The 18,302-nt window shown below is 32.4% G+C and overlaps 1 protein-coding gene across 1 annotated transcript in view; it reads left to right on the top strand.

The window, feature by feature from the left end:
- Positions 1-18,302, top strand: part of LOC130898669 (potassium channel subfamily K member 17-like) — a 352,246-nt gene that overhangs the window by 116,826 nt on the left and 217,118 nt on the right. The gene's annotated exons all lie outside the window — the stretch shown is intronic.

Below are 18,302 nucleotides of genomic sequence, written 5' to 3'. Positions count from 1 at the left end.
GTACTCAAAGTTATCTTCAGCAGTACAACTCCTACATTTCCATTCGATAATTTTTGCGGTGACTATACTTAATAAAAATATACCCTTATGATCAGCCTGTTCAAGAATAAATAACGACGGGACTCAGGATTTCTCTTCAAAGTCGTTGGCTATAACGAATTAACTCCTTTCTCTCTTCCTTTATCATTTTTGTTACTATCAGTGTAAAAATTCTACGTACGTAGTATGAACGATTTCTGAATATTCATCTATATATACCTAGTTAAAGAAGTAGACTACAACAAACCATTAAATAAGACATGAAACAAGTCTGATAGGTTAATCAAAATTTCATGTTGATAAATTAATAATATATATTCTTTAAAACGTTTCAATGAATTGATATTAATATGGAACGTTTTGAAATTACGAGACCGTTTTGTTAATAGTTTGAAGCTTGAAGCGATACTAGCTCAATATTAATAAATCAGGTTTGAGAAATATCTTTTGAGAAATTAGTTTCTTTTCTTATCCCAACAGGAGCTAGATCTAATTTAAAACCAAGTTTCCAATTCAAACAATCTCTCAAGCTATTTTTATAAATAGCAGAACAATTTTGACTGCGTCGAAAGTAGTTAGGGTTATGAATTATTCAAGTGTTGTCTGTAAATCGAAAAAAGATTGGGTTCTTTCTATGTTGCCTTGACTTCAAAGTATTATGGCGCTATTGTTGTTCTTCTGCTACAAGTGGAACGTTTGCGTATGGAAATTTTGTTTGCAAACCGAGCTTTTCTGTTTACGGTTATAATGTAGCACGTATTCACTGAACGTATTTTTGAAAATAATCCCAACTGCCCTTTTTATTATCCAAATTTGTTAAATTACAATAGATGAGCAGACATAAAACTGCCAATATTTAATATGCGAAGTGAAATAAGAATTGTTGTTAAATTATTTTTTGGATCGGTATTAATTCGCACATATTTCGAATATTTTAACTGAAATGAGTACCCACATTATTATCTAATATGTTTGTATGAATTCAACTACATCTTTACTGTCATTTTGTATTATCTCTAACGGCAAAATCGATTGTTTGTCAATTTTGAATTTTTATTTCAAAAACTGATACATTGTATCAACTGTACATACCAAATTAAAACAGGCAACCTCAAAAAACTTTGACCATTTGACGTCTCTTGTTATTTTATACCCATTGTGATTATCAGCCGTTATTTATGTTTACAAGAAAACATATTTCTTATGTGTGTATCTACGTTACGTACTATTGTGTTTGGTAAAATTTTTGCTCCTTTCGTTCAAAATACAACAGTTTTTGACCACAGATTATACCGACATAATTTTTGTTTATGGGTTCTATAATGGTAATGGTAGACCTGCAGCTAGAGGTTAACACATGAGATTTCATGATCGTAGGAGCTTCAGTCATCCAATATTTGGGTCAGATTTCAATTATTCGATAGTCCTTTACGAGGACAGTTCTATTCGGATTTTCTACAGAATATTTTGCCGAATTTTCTTGCGGGAGAAGGACGATAAAAAAGAAAGCACCACAAAACTAGATTGAGGACAAAAGAAAATGGTTAAGCAGAAAAAGACAATAACAGAAGCTTTTGGAACAAAATCATAGCAATAGGATGAACAAAAGCAAGGGAATAAGAATAATCAAAGAAAAAAGAAAGGATATAAAAGTAAAGTGCAATGCGTATTGGAGACTGGGAAGAAAATCAATTGTTATATAAAAAAGGAGATGGCATAATGTATGAAAACTACAAAGCAATATGCTCATCGTCAGTTGACTTAAAAACATGTACGAGAATTATGGGAAATAAACTATGAATAACGTATACATATTGTAGAGCTTAATAGGAAAGGAAAGTAGAAGAATTGCATATATTTATCGATTTCAAAGCAACATTTGACTGAATATATAAAAAAATGGTAATAATACGATAAGGAAAATAGGTATCCCTAGAAAAACTACTGAGATAAAAAAAGAATATATCGAAACATGAGAGAGGAGTTCAAGTAGATGGAGATTGGGGTAAAGTAAGGATAGTTTTAGTCCTCCCCCCATTTGGTTCAGTTTTTAATTATTTGTGAGAACCTTGCACTTTTTCTTATGGAAGAAGATGTAGATTGGGCGCAGGAAGAAGTTACTATGAACCCTACAATGATCACTAAACAAGTAAGTCGAGAATTTATTGTTACTGAATCAAAAGAAAGTAGAGTCTCACAAAAAATTCATTCGTATCCATATCATATTCAAACGGTTCAGTGACTTCATCCTATAGATGGAGTCCATAGGCTAGAATTTTATAGATTGATTCACAATAGTCGACCAATGTTGTACAGGACAATATTTACAGATGAAGTCCAATTTATAAGAAACGAGATAAATAATTACCGTAATTCACATGTGTAGACAAAAAAATGCTATTCGAGAATGTCGTTCTAAGGTAAGTCTTTCGGTTAACGTTTGGATTGGTGTCATGAATGACTTCTCTGTAGGCTCTTATTTTTTCGATGGCCCTTTATGAGGACAGGTGTATTTGGACGTTTTACAAAATATTTTGCCGAATTTGCATGCCAACGCGAACGTTGTTATTCCAATTTTTAGTACCTACATCAATGTACTTTTGTAACGGAACTCTCATAACTCTCAAAAAAAGAATAAATATCTGCATCTACCCCTTCTTGCGTGGTGAAAAGTCTACCACCGAAATGTTTGTTTAGGCTGAATGATGATGATACATGGCTAATTCAGGCGAATAGTGTGGGTGTTTAATGACTGTTATAATAATCAAAATTCAACTGTCTGCGATGCAATGCAAAAGCTGCAGATGAACGTTTTGTGATGCATTAATTTTCTGTAACTCTTTGTTGATATCGCTAAATCGCTTCCACTATTTCGCAAACAACTTCCTTGATAGACACTTGTTTCTTACCTATTATTTGAAAATGGTAATTACAGAAACAGCTATCTTGAATATCTTGAAATTTTATGTATGTTTAGTGACCTATTATTAATTTAGGAAAAATACGATGACCGCCATTATTTAACATTTCTAACATTCTCCGTGCGATTTTTACGCATTCTGACTTTTGAAAATTATTAAACGTACGTGGAGTCCAATAAATTATAAGTTTCTCACATTAAAATTATCATGTGAAATAGAATCCATTCTGATACATCTCAGTCTCATAGTTTTTCCAATAGTAATTGATTTACAGGGTCTAACCGAATGTATCCCATCCCTCTAAATCCGCTATCCTAGCATAGCACATCTGCACGTTAAGGACTACCAAATGCGCGTTGAAGTCGATCAAAACTTTGTTATTCATGTAAGTTGACCTCAAAATAGATCGTGATACTGCAGCTTAAAAATATACAGAGAGGCCCTCGTATTCGTCTATTGAAATAGAAAAATTTTGCTGCCATAATGTGAAATGCTACTCTCATCAATGCCAGCAGATATCAACTTTTGGAACTGGAGTGAACTGGACATTCACTTTGGATATTATGAGAGCCTTCAATGTGAGGATAAGTCTTAAGAATTATGAAATAGGTACTAGTTAAATAACTTTAGATATTAAACAAAAATAATAACCAGCGGTCACTAGTATTAGTGATAAATGCACTTTATAAATTGTCTCCAGAACTTTCGGATACGAAATATATTTGTTCGGTTATAAGAAGGGGTAATCAGGTTTATGGTACCTATTTCGATTAGCGGCCAAAAACAATTGCTTATGAATAATTTGTGGATTTGTTATTTAGATTTTTTCACTTGAATGAATTAATCTTGGGTGCTGATGTTATTGAGCATGTTTTTTATGTTTTATTTGAATATCTCAACGATTAGATTACGTTGATTTTATTTTATAAGATGTCCTTGTGTGTCTTATAAACTTATAGATCCTATTTACATTCAGTGATTTTATCACTATTGTCAATTATTCCATGTGAAAATACTTATTTTCAATACTTTCCAAGATAAATAACTGTTCATCAGGTGTTTAGTGTCTTGAAATATTTTCTCTGATTGAATGTATTTCTTTCCTAATTAACTACCTAAATTTTCACCTCACACTCTTTCGGGAAATTGGAAAATCCACATTTATACAACTCATGACAGCTTAACATATTGCTATTATTTGTAAATATAGGTGTCAGTTTTATTTTCACTTTGTTTTTGACAATTAACATACTTAAAATACCATTTATCACACATTTACTTCTCTTTTGGAATATACATTTGAAATTTGAAGAGTTGTTAGTTGGAAAGAAGGCAACATATATCTCGCAATTACTACTTGAAAGATTTTGATAGTTTAATAATGATTTAAAATGTTGAAATTGTATATATTACATTAAGTAGATAAAGCCTTGCCCTAATTACCTGAGTAGTCTCTTTGTAACATCTATTTTGCCATTGCTTTTTCCCCGAATGTGCCTTGAACGGTGAACCTGGTATATGGATCAATCATTTGATCAATGAGATCAATCGTATCATATTCAAAAAACAAAACCGAGCTCGCTTCATACTTCCTGTGGATGGACGCATGTTTTGTAAGAGATCGAAATAAGATTTAAACAGCTGTTTAATGATTGCCATAGGATATTTTAGCGTTGAAGAAAATTACAGTTTGAATTCTTTAGACTTCTAATATGACATCAATATGGGACTATTGCCCATTTTATTTCTTGGTAACACTCAAATATAATGGACGGCGAACATAAATAAATCATTTTATATTTTTACAGGATTGCGTCGACAAAAAAATTCACGAACACGAAATTGAGAAGCAAACCGAGTACATTTTCAAATTTTTATTCATTAATAATATGACTAATGATAGTCCTAATAGAGTATTATCCAAAAAATGTGTTAACTGATTCATTCAAATTTGTTTGTGTTGTCAGATTCATCTTTAGCAAAATCCACGTTTGTAAGGACAATCTAATGATGTGAAGTGCAGCGAAAGGGCTTGATTTTGTTGTTTATCATTAATGTCTCGTCGATTTTTCCATTTCTGTGGAAATACTAGCTTTGTTCGCGTGTCAAATTTCGAGTCAGCTTAGGAGCGATCGCATGCGCCCTGTCAAAATTGTTCTTCGCTGGCGGGTGAAATCATCGACTAGCGAACCACAATTTTGAAAGTGCGCATGCAATGAGTCCTAAACTGATTCGGAACTAGACCCGCGAACAAAGCTACTGTATTTAGACAGTTACGTAGAAACCGGTGGAAATGTCATAAGAAGTAACGTGAAATTGGGATGGGAAAATATGACTGATCTTGTTTGTAATAACAACCATACATACCCTTAATATTGTTGAGATCTTTTTCAACCACATAATAGGCATTTTCGAGTGATATTAATAATAAATTATCAATATAATATTTCAATTCATTCTATTAACAAAAAATTTAATTATCAGAAAACATATATTCTCAATGGAATCAACTCACTACGACAGGATAAAAATGGAAAATAGAATTATATATTTATTCCACATTCTAGGCACGTTTCCGTTACAAGTCATCCAATTTGCTGTGTCGCCATTTCTAGTTACAAAAAAAAACAAAAAGCAACAGACTTTACGGCGTGCTTTATATCTTCCTATAGAATGGTTATTTTAAATTTAATTTTATGTGTAAAAACAGTTGAGAAGGACTGTTTGGATTTGACATTGTGACAATATTGAAATTTTTATGGCTGTTTTTCCGGACAATCCTTGAATGCATGCTTCCGCTGCATATATTCCACTTTACAGCAAGTTTTTTGCTACAAGATTTATATCATGTTTTGAAACGTGTGCTATTAATAAACATATCACTATGCCAGAGACGGATATTGAATCTTTTCCAAGGATGTCGCTTTCCTATATTTTTAATTTGATAATTTCATTTATCGTACCCACACGCTTCCGTATATCATGACTGGTAATATGCATTGACCGAAAACTTATGCTTTTAGGCAAATTAGCATTCTAGGTTTTGATATTACTGGCTTCTTTCCATATACACTCCATGCTAATTCCATTATTTGATCAATTTCTGGTAATAATTATCTGAAGCTGTGTATTTTCAGATATTCTAAAAATAGAAATAGCAATTTGGATAAATATATATATATATATATATATATATATATATATATATATATATATATATATATATATATATGAAATAAACTAGGACAGTTCAACAAAAAATTTGTTTTTCCATGAAAATATTGCTTTATTGTGAAAAATATTTCATTTTTTAACGTAATATCTTTGTACAAACCTAATCTAGCGGGTTTTCAATTTTTTCAATCATCCAAAAATAATTCTGTACAATGGAAAGACTAGAAAGTAATTTCGTTCAGTGAAAGTTAGTATCAGAATAAGGGTTGTCATTGAACGCAATGGAACTAAATAATTCGGTCAACCTTGTCTGGATGCTTGGTTATTCTGGAGTGCAAGGTAATGAATTGGCAGATCAGCTAAAAAGAGAGGAAAAGTGATACCTTTCAATTCACCAGAGCCTTTCTATAGGTCCCTATCCAATCACATAATTATAGCGAAGGAATGGGATCAGAAAATTAACAATTGATGGACGGAAAGGTGCTAACGCTGAGATCTTGGCATAGGAAGGTGAACAGTTTAAGCTGTTTACCAAGTATGAATAGCTTTATTGCCCCTTCTCTGGGCGTGGAGGTGAATTGACTACAAGATCCTTCTAATTTGTATATACTTCAAAACGTATGAATTTCTCCGATTCGTAGGTCATCTTTTTGTCGTAGTAGTAAAAGAATATTTTTTCATATGAATTTGTATTATAGGATTGTATTGGTTCCATTACTAGTTTCATTAAGTACTCTAAGATTCAGATAAGATATATTGAAATCCCTCCATTTAAACTGAGTTATTTTTTTGATCAATAATGTTAACCTTGAATATTCACAGCTGATAAGCTTCAAGTGTTGAACATTTACTTGATATCATCCACATTTGTATTAATGTATGTGATATTCATAATTGTTGAAAGAGGTATTTTGACAACTCATTGCTAAATATAGGTACTACATACTTATCTGCAGCCAATTTGATTTATAATATATAATTATAAATTATAATATAAAATAATAATAATATAATATAATATAGTAAATTTATAATGGAATATAAGCTGATAACTTGGAATTCTGTAAGGAACTAGCCAAAATTCTAAATGGACGAAATTTTTCATTTCCATTTTGGGTGAATTCGATATCACAAAAAAGAATATTCTTAAATAACTATAACAACTGACTCCTACGCAACTGATCTTCTTAAGAAAAGTTTGTTCACGAAGTAACGTACATAAATTTTTTTCTTCTGTTATTTCTCAAAAAATCCAAAATTAGGCCACCATAGACCGTAACTGATAGTTCTAAGACATTATGCAAAGTTTTGTAGAAAATCCCTGTATATCCTTTCGATTTACCGCAATAAAACATCATTGTAATGTTATTCCTATTCACACATATATATATATATATTGTATTTAGGCATCAGAGAGGTTTAAATTTACACATATGTTGCTCACCTAATTTATTCATACAGTAGCTACTCACTAACTCTTACAAGCTTAACTACGCACTAATATTTGAATATGAACACTCAATGTCTAAATTATTCAAATAAACTGTCCAGTTAGTGGACTTTTATATTCACTTATAAATTTCCTGTTGTATTCACTTTGCTATCAAATTGACTAATTTATATTTGCTGAAATGTCGTATTATATATTAAAATCACATTCCAGATCTTTCGGATTCATAAAATCTCTATAATATCGTGGAAAAACCAAAAGGTCATCATGGAAATCTTCAACAACACTCAACCATTCTCTCACTCAATTTCTAAGAAATATTGAACTATTCCCAAGTTGCAGATCCCCCTATCCTCAAGTATGAAGGTCCCTGGATAGAAAGTAACAGGGCAAAGCACTAACAAACTATTTTTCAACTTAACTCCACAGATGAACATGAATTCAATATCAATCGATATTTGTCTCCTCCTCACCAACTGGAACGTACTCACGTAAAGATAACAATAAAAAAGTCCCAGACGCCATGAATCTCCTAAAAGTCCCTGGGTCATCACCTGATTACAACCAAACTTCTACTAAAACTATCGAAAAACGCCATTAAAATGATAACATTCACTTATAATTCAATACTCAGAATTTGTTATTTTCCAATTCAGTGGAAATTAGCTGAAATATTCTTCATAACCTATACCTGGAAAGCCGGCTGAAGAAGTTACTACCTATAGATCAATCAGTTCACGTTCTCTACTGGCTAAACTATTAGAAAGATTATTAAAAATCAGAATAATACCCATTCTCAATCAAGATATTTCGAAGCATCAATTTGGATTCCGAGAGGAAAGTGCTACCATCGAGCAGGTACAAAGAATCTGGAAGATAAAAAGTACTGCTATGGGATATTCTTCGATGTAAGTCGGACCTCTGATAAAGTCTGACCCTAAATTATTTCTTCACTCACAAATTCGTCTTTGAGGATCGGATTGTATGGTTAAGTACTGAAACAAATACTCAACAATACATCTAAACAACGTAGACGTTTCCCAAGGTAGCATTTTGGATGCGCTACTATATCTTTTATGTACAGCTGATATACCCATATCAGAGAACACAGCTTCACTGTCTTAACTGGCCTCAAAATGCATCATACATCCTTCAAGCAAATCTAGAAGTTTATTGTTATTGATGCAAAACAAAAAAAACAGTTAATGTGTCTGTGGCAATATAGGCAACAGAAAGTTTGATCCCTATGACGTCTGAAGATTATTATGAAATTTCGTTGTACTATGATACAAATTATGTATGTAGACCCTCATTCCACGTGTAAGATAGTCTTCCCTGATGGAGCCACGATTGTGTCGAATAGTATAGTTAATGAAAAGATTAGTTTCTCACAAAATTCGCAGATGTTTGGATGGTTTTTCGTATGTCTGGGTGGAAATTGTCAAAAATACTTCCATTTTTATGCAGTAACTACAAAAGCCTTGGTTTTAACAAATTGAGGCGTTTTATCACTACAGTTTAATTTCTGTATGAAAATTTATCCAAGAATACATTGGGATCAGATTTTCCAAGAATTACAGTATTTGATTTTAGGAAACAAGCATTTGTGCTTGTCGTTACTTCTTTTTACGAGTAAGAGATGTCCTAGAAAATTGAAATCAAAGTTTTTTTATTTAATATTTTGTTTAAAGCTCATCTGATCTGCGATGGAATTTTGCGGCTTATACATCACATCTATGAAGAGATTTGTTTAATTAAGAAAAAGTTATGAAATGGAGTGTCTCTAAAATTATATGTAGAGAGTCGATAAACTTAAATTACGGTTAAAAAATCGTATCAAATGTTTTTATACGAAATGTTTTGTTAGACGTATAAGCTGTGTTTACTAGTGTTTCATACAATGGAAAATAAAAATATTTATAGAGAATAAAATTATTATTCTCAAAAATTATATATTAAAACAAACGCATCGTTGGTTGTCCTAAGAAGAGCGTTAGTAATTTGCCTTCGTGCCTGATGTAGCCAAGATACCACAAAAGTTATATGAGCACATATACCAAATATAATCGCTCACGATTTACACGTTCAATATGTACATGCTATCGCTTTGTACTGATTTAAAATATTTTGCTCAATTGCTTGCGTAAGTCTGGTGCAAATCTTAACCCTTACTAGACAATCTTCATATCCTCATAGTTGAAAAACAAAGTCGTTGTTAAGTTTCTTTTGTATTGTATCTTGAGTATACCCTGGACTCAAGCGAACTTGATACATTCTCAAAGCCTTAATCCATAGGTAATCCATGTTGAGATTAGTAAATTCTAGCAAATCATGATCATGCATTTAATTCCAAGCTCCTAGTTATCGTTCAAGCAAAAGTTGTTGATTATCCCCATTTACGTTTTGCTGTTGCATTTCTATCATTGGTTGAGCAAGTAGTTAATATTTCAAACAAAGTATTTCATATAGAAATATATAACTCAATTTTTTAGAACATCCTATACTAGTACAAAGAAGTGGATATACTGTATAATATTCAGTGCCATCTCCTTATTCCCATTGCGGTTATTTGATAACACTCCATACGACTAAGGGTTAAAGGAATCGAGGCAGAGAGTATGTAATGATCAGAATATTGTTAGGAAGTGGAAATTTGAGGGAATCCTCTCAAAATAGAATGTCTTTCAAAATCTGTGAAAATAAATCGCATTTAAATCTGAAAATCTGAAGATTTTTCCAGTGGATCATAATTAGAGGATTCAATTCTGGACATTTTTTCTAGTCTCAAACCAAAAATCAGTTTCTTACAAAAAAAACCTCTTTCCATTTTTGCAAAATCATTAAGTAAAATAAATCAAAATCAAAAACGCTGAAAAACGTGCACTGGCTCGATAGAAATGGAAGGAATCGAATATTTGCTCTAAATTATAACCTTTTGTGAAAATTGCTTCAAACAGATTCATTCCCTGTTGGACAATTTGCTTTCTTGGAATGTGTCTAGTGATAATTTTGTCAAATTTTGCAGTTGTTCTTCATTCTTTCAGTTGAGGTAATAATCTGCTCATTTATGAACTGTTTCCTTGGACTTGAAAACCATTGTTTGATAGTAGCTTAATACGCCACCGACTTTAATTCAGTCTAACAAGTTTATTGAAACAAAATCTTAAAAGTAGCATCGGCCTCGCACAAATTGGGATCAGAGCGACAAAACGCTTCTATCGATAATTTGGGTTTCTAACGAACTCATCTATGAGTCAAAAACTCTGAAAAAGAATCAGATTCAGCAGAATGTATGCGATTATTCAGGTCTACAAGTGCTTATTGCGTAAAGCATAGAGCGTTCAAGCATTGTTAAGAGACTATTGCATCTAGTCTGTCAATAAAACAACCAAACAAGCTATTTATGTGTTCTACTTTCACATACTTTCACAGAAAATATTCTGATCATCCGTCAATCTCGTAAAATCGCCTATTCCAATAACTAAACCTAATTCCAGATCTTCATTATCATCTGAGTCATCAATACAACCATTTGGAGTGGTATCAGGTTATTACATTTAGACAATCAGTTACTACAGCCACAATATCAATATCCATTCTCGTCAGATACAAATACAGGTCTCTGCATTTAAAGATTCGGCAATGCGAGGGAGACCGAAATTCCAAAAAATCCCTATTGAATGAATGTTTACATTCATATATATGTTATTGAAGAGTTCGTTAAATCTCTATAACTTTTGAACAAATGTTAGTTTTGATGTTACATAAATGCTAAATGGAAACCTATCCATTACAGTCACTGGCATCACAACATCTTAAGGCTGTCATTTTATTGAAGTAGCCCAGCACTGAATATATTTTTCCTTTTATTGGTGGTTCTATGACACTACCTGTAGATGTTGTTGCTACTTTCCTATTTCTTAAGAATGTTTTAAAAACAAATATGTGTGATTTTAAAGTGAATTCCCTGTGGTTTTCAATGGTTGGTTATAGCTTGTATTGCTCTGAGTTATTGTCTTTTGCGGTTAAGTTGTTGGTGCTCCATCTTTTTTGTTTGACATGAAAACTCTTTTTATTAAATGACATCGTAATAAATAGATCAGCAAATTATACCAACATGGCTGCCAAATGTCACATTTATCTGTTATGTTTATTTTGTGTTTATTCATTTAGAAATATGTGTGATAGATAATACTAAGTGATTTATTTATACCGGAGCTCTCTTTCTCAGAGGTTGGTGAGACTATTTTGATTTATGACCTCTCCGAATTTTCAATAGTCCTTTCAACAGGTGTCATCCTTTCTTTACACTCCTTGTATAGTATTGCAAAAAACAAAATACCAGAATGAGTACGGCAATCATTTCATGCGGGAGACAATTAGTGCAATTGACATTAACTGCTGCCTCTAAATCTTATAAGTATTAAAAGTTCTATTTTCAAAATTTCTTGTATTCCGTATTTTGCAGAAAAACATGAATAATTGTGACTGTAACAAAAATGTAGTGTTATTGTTTTTATTTTATATTTTTTTTATTTTTTTATCCCTTAAAAAATATACCAAAAATAGGTACAGGTAATGAGAAGGTGGTAAAAATAAACAATTTTAATAAATATCATTTGAATTCTGTTGAAGAAAACAAAAACAAAATATGAGTGAGAAAAAATTGAAGAATTTCATAGATTTTTATTGACCTCATTTATTTATATTTTTATCATTCACAACAAACATGTAATAATATCGTTTTGTTATTAAAAATCAGTTTTATTGGTATGTTTTGTAGTTTTTTTCAATAAACACCATTTATATTGGTATGTTTATCACCAAAACAATCTGAAACAAAGATTTTGACCTAAAATCCTCAAAATTGGAGCAAGAAATCTTAACCCAAGCGCTCAAAATTTTTGATTATCAATATAAATTGAATTAACTTAGACTTATCGTATGGGAGAGACAATGTAGTATTTTCAAAGGTCAATAAATCTCATTTGTAATATTCTGTAAAATAGTTGTTCAAAGATTTTGTAAGGATTTTGTAGCACATTTGTATGCTACAATCTTTCAAGTCACTCAATAATTGTATAATCGAACAATTAGAATGTTTAATTATCTTTATCCCAATAAACGTTGTGAAATAATGATAGGATTGATAAGTTGACATTTCTGTAATTGATTAAAAAGTAATTTTTTTTAAAAGAAAATTTGAAGTACCTCTCAGTTTACATTCAATACAAATGATTATATGGAAATATGCCGTTCGTCTCTTAAGATAATGTAAATTTCTGTTATTAATGTACATTCAATACATTCAATGAAACTTAGTTTCTCGAAATCTGCATAATAATTTACTCTACCTTCACCTAAAAAATAAATACGTTGAAATTCACAGTTTAAGTAAGCTATAGGTATAACCAATGCATATAATTAAGATTTTGATGCATCTATTTTATATTTCGAATTATCTGAAGCTGCTATAATAATTACCTCGATATTCAGGCCGATTCTTGTAACTTGTAACAGATTTTCATTTTTCCAAATTCATTCATAAAATCAAACTTGTGTAATAAACAAAATCGGCAGAGATAATACCCTTTATGCAGTACCCCATGTAGGAGTCCCCAGACTTGAACGACGGGAATTAGCTTGGGCCAACGCTAGGAAATCCGGCTTTGCCAACTTAATTATGGCCCAAGTCTGGTTGAAGTATGGGTAACTTACCCCTGGCTAATCTATAGTCAGTCAAGCCTAACTAAACTCTATGTAACCTCACCTCGGCCCTCCCATATTCACCAAACCCTAGCTGAACTCTGGGTAACCCGACTTCGGCCATCCTATAGTCACCCAAGCCGGGCTGAGCTCTAGGTAACCCGACCTCGGCCATCCTATAGTCAGCCAGGCTTGAAAAAACTTTGATAACTATATAAAGTTTTGTTCTAAAATATTATCCATGATAGATATCTTAACATTAGAAGTAATAATTTTTTATGAATAAAACTCTTTAATGCGTAAAAGACAATAATAAATAGAATAATAAAAAATAGTACCATTTCTCTATATGTTCAATTATTCAACTAATATTTTTATGTACATTAATTAGTAGAGTGCATTAATAGAAATTTCTCATATACAATTCTTTTAACAATATATTAAAAATCTATTTTCACAAGCAACCAGCCTGGCCTAGGGCTGCAGACCAGTCTTGGGCTTATCTAGGCAACCAGGCCGGTTCCAGGCTTACAAACCAAGCGAGGGACGTTATTATCATCCCAGAGTCGCATCAAGTCTAGGCCAATAACGGCTTCCAAGCTAGGGCCAGAGTTGTACATACTTGGCCCATGTCTGGGTCTATACTGGGCCCATCGTCAAATCCTATATGGGACAGCTTCATTGCTCGCCACAATATTATCGATCAAATGATCGGACTGTTCGAAATAAATTGCTACTGAAAGTATAATCACGTCTAAATAATTATTTTCAATAAAAGGAGACGTGTCTTGCATAGTATTTAGTACTCTCGACGTTCCTCCTCCTTCTTGATGCCAATCTTGATTTCTTAGCGGGATTTGAAGGTCTCGCTTTCGCATATCAAAAATAAAAACATATGATCCCTCTTGCTGCTTCTAATCAATTCAGGATAGCGGAAAACTAGAAAATGCATCAGAAAGATGAGAATCCTGTCTGTACATAGGCTTTATCGTACGATTTTTAAAACGTTGAACCATAATGTAAAAACTAAAAAGTAGTTTTCATGAAAATCGTTTTTCAATCTGCTTAAATTTCAATATGTCTGCCTAGGAGTCCAGATGATTCACTTTTTTCCAAAATATTTGAAATATTGTATTTGTGCCCCTTTTGGGAGTCTGGATGATACCCAAAATCGGAATTCATAGAGCACAGTACTTGAGAGGGTGCAACTGTTTTAAAAATTCCGAAGTTCAAAAACGTTTTTTATTTTGGAATTTCGAATCGTTATACAGCGCATCTGGCCTTGACATACCGTAGTCATTATGTAAGGGGGCACTACTTTGAAGGGCCTATAATTGGGTTCTTAGGATTGTTTCCGAACATTTTTCTAACTTCTTGCCTTTTATGATCGTGACTTATTGGGAAACCATATCTTTTATTTGACGTATGACACCGGATCAGAGAGTGGGAGAATTTTGAAAAGGATACGGAAAAATAGGAGAAAACCAATTGGACTATTGAAATGAGATCGATGTGGTCTATAGGTTGAATCCAAGGAAACAAATTTTCTCTTCCAAGTTGTACAAGTCGTACAAAGACGTTGTACGGGAATCGCCTGGGAAGTCTCCGACCCTTTCATCCAGTCGAGTCGCCTGGTTTCAATTCTTAACTTACCACTGGAAATAGTTCGTGCTATACGTAGCACATGAAGCAAAAAAAGACGATAACAGTAACTATCGACGGAGAAAATGAATTCTTGGATCAGTGCATAATACTTCACCAACTACTCCAACTGATATGAAAATTCAAATAAGAAGCGTGCTCGCTATAGTTCTACCTCAAATTTCAGAACGCTAATATCTCATACAAAATAGACCTAATTTCTTTGTAGAAGTAAAAAAAATTATCAATATATAGAAAATATCATGAACATCTTACATTATTAAGGGTCAAATACTTTCGGAACATGCTGTATGGTTAGAAATAACTTTAGTCTATTGAATTTATACTGGTTAAAACCCATGTCGACAATAAAGTATACCGGTATCACATATCTAATATTTTTAGTTATATATGTAGAAAAAATATAATTTTTTGTTTATTTCATAAGGTAATTTTGAGATCAACTCAGTTAATTTATTCTACAATTAAGATTCTGATTACTCATTTTCCATGGACACCTCACCTTGAGAAGGTTTCTGAAAATTTATCCAATTTTTTAAAAATCTAGTTTGATGAAATATTTTTTATTGAGAGATATCAACATATCAGTACAGATGGATCTCCATACATAAAACAAAAATAAATTCAAGGTCAGGATTAAAATACCCAAAAAGTAGATATAGTGTTACTATTCAGCTATCAATGATGATCATAATAATATAATGTGGTATGAAAAATACAGTGAATGAGGTTTAGTAGCAACTATAACTTGTGCTGAATCTATTGTAACCAGTTTCACCTCATATGTTGAGAAGCAGTTTGAACCTGTTCGTATATCCATTCCTTTGAAGTGGAGGCTGTTTTGAAACGCATCATTTCTCCACATGCTGACTTGACTAGTCGCTTGTCGAAATTGTCTCATAACAAGTTACCACACTTGCTAATGTAATTGAATTTATGTACTGCCTCTTCAATGACCCTCATAAGACATAGATTTCACAAAGTTAATCCAGCCGTCATTTTTCTTGACGTTTTGTTTTTTACTTTATTTTAGCGTTATTTTGATCAGTTGTTCCGTTATGCTACGTTAGAAAAAGAAGAACCTGCAACATCAATTTTTGATTACTTAAACAATGTACCCCTCATATGAACGTATTTATAAAAATTAGGTCTATCTCGAGCCCTAAGTAATATTCATTACGCTTGCACACAAACTCATTTGTATGGTACTGTTTGAGATAGAGTGCAAATACTTCAATCCATGTCAGTGTCAGAAAATAGATTAACAGAAACCACTCTAGCTCTCCGCCTGGATGGTTATATATGGTCGGAATTATTGAAACAATATGAGAATCTTTCCACATCACGTATATCTTAATATAGGTTGGAGTACCCAATTATTGGCACCTTTAGTGGTATATCAGATTGTTATGTCAACTTCGACATAATTAACACTTCTTCTCCAGTATGAACACAGAAAACTAAATTTTCAGATAGATCTTTTGATTGAAAGACTGTGAATGCAAGCATGATCACATTTTCCAATTACTGGCAGGAGACTCTTATTATTGGAATATCAAATTACCCAAATATTGGCTCTAGATAAGTAGTTTTGGCGTGTTTTTGAAACTAAAGATTGAATTATAACAATGTGAATGAACATAATGATATCAAACAATCCAACCATATCAATCGACTTCTTTGTCGATATTATTATCCCCAATGGCTCCTAATTGCAAGAGGAGGTTTATAACCACTGACTATTTTCGACGTTATTCCGTCTCATCATAGTGGTTTAACAATTCTCGTTCGGGCCCGAACTGACGACAACTTCAAAGAGCATCGCTATTTGCTTCATGTATTTGAACATTTCTCGGCTAACGCTGACCAATTTATTCTTTATCGCAAATCAAACGACATAACCTATCAAAATTCATTGTCATTCGTAAGGACCTGAGCCGACATCCAATTAGACGAACCACCTCATTGAGACATGTGGCTTACGTTAACATTCATGTTTCCTTTTCTTATTGAGTGTTGTATTATTGCTTTTCTCTAGTATAATATGAATAACTTTTCATCCCATGTTGCTTTTTGTCTTCCTCTTTTATTATTTGTGTCTATTTTTGCTTCCTTCACTTCCTTCATTGGTTTTAAATAATCCAGTGTTCGCAAATAATCCCACCAACTCATCTTTCCATTCCTCACACGCATAAGATATTTTATCTCTGCAGTTTGCACTTTTTGTCTTCTAGTTAGAATTCATGTTTCGCAGCCCTAAGTCAATATTAGTGTGTAAATTTCTTTCGCCGATCAAAATTTGCATCTCCATTTCCTATATTTTCTATTTCTGTTCAAAGGTATTCAAATGTGCTCACCTGTATCCTCTCATTTCGGTGTTCACTGTTGTGGAACAAATATTTATTATATCATCTATAAATACGTTTGAAAGCAATGGCCTTAAGCCACCGCCTTGTCTTACTTCTTGTGTGGCTAGAAAAATCTTTCATATTAATATGTTACTACTTACATTACGATGATATAGGTTCATGATTACATTTCAAGAGTTAACATATAATTTTTTTCCAAAACTTCCATATTTTTGTACATGATAATTTAACACAAGCTTCCTCCCTATCAATGTATCCAAATATCACATCTGCTTCATAACGGGAAGCTTCATCTAAAAGTTATTTGATGGTAAATATATGATTTTCTACAATTTGGCTTCGCGGAATATTCTTCACGCATTGTTTCCAGGATTTTTTTGTAAACTATCATTGATGTACACTGTGTGTATTCTTCTGTAGTTACACATTGCTTGATCTCAGCTGATATCTTCGCTGTATTCCTAACTATGTTACACGTTCCGTATTTTTGTGAATAAGTCTAAGCCTCTCTCTCCCATAGCTTTTAATATTTCAGGTATTATTTTGTCTTTTCCAGCAACTTTTCAATTTTCTAGCTATTTTAATATGTCTTTAACTTATTATTTTGTTGTGTTCTCTCCGTTTTCATCATGGTCCTTTTGATTTCTAGTTTCATTTGCTATTACTTTCCAGTTTGTTGTTGAAGTCTGCCCAAATCGTTTCAGTTACTTTTGCTACTATTTATTTCACTCTCTTTCACTGGTTTTTGTAGTTTTTGTATTCCCTTTGCCAGATATCGCGTGCATATATCTTTCGTTCTTTATTTGGGTAGTAATGGTGTCAATTTTTTGCTTCTTTACTTATAGCTACTTTGAAAACGCGTTTTCCCGATAAATTTTTCAGTTCTTGTATTCTCTGCGACTGTCTGTGCATATCGCTTCAATTTTTTGCAACGAGATGCAATGTAAACAGCCATTTATAACATCGCTTCAGATGGAACCA

Source organism: Diorhabda carinulata, chromosome 10, assembly GCF_026250575.1.
Source record: "Diorhabda carinulata isolate Delta chromosome 10, icDioCari1.1, whole genome shotgun sequence".
In the NCBI taxonomy this organism is placed as follows: Eukaryota; Metazoa; Arthropoda; class Insecta; order Coleoptera; family Chrysomelidae; genus Diorhabda; species Diorhabda carinulata.
Note: the sequence above shows the minus strand (reverse complement) of the source record. Positions and strands in the feature narration are given on the sequence as shown.